The sequence below is a fragment of the Notothenia coriiceps genome, unplaced genomic scaffold (genome assembly GCF_000735185.1).
Source record: "Notothenia coriiceps isolate Sejong01 unplaced genomic scaffold, NC01 NC01_scaffold00037244, whole genome shotgun sequence".
In the NCBI taxonomy this organism is placed as follows: domain Eukaryota; kingdom Metazoa; phylum Chordata; class Actinopteri; order Perciformes; family Nototheniidae; genus Notothenia; species Notothenia coriiceps.
Genome location: NW_011369945.1, coordinates 910,944 through 911,145, shown reverse-complemented (window position 1 = coordinate 911,145; position 202 = coordinate 910,944).

Sequence of the window (202 nt, the reverse complement as noted above, 5' to 3'; positions counted from 1 at the left end):
CCCCCCCCCCACGACTACGCCTCATAATCCTAACCATGAATATTACAAACAGGATTGGTGACAAAGCGCAGCCCAGGCGGATGCCACTCACTGGAAATGGGTCTGACATACTGCCGAGGACCCGGACACAGCTCTCGCTTTGGGAGTACAGAGATTTGATGGCCCTGAGTAGAGACCCCCTCACCCCATACTCCTGCAGCAC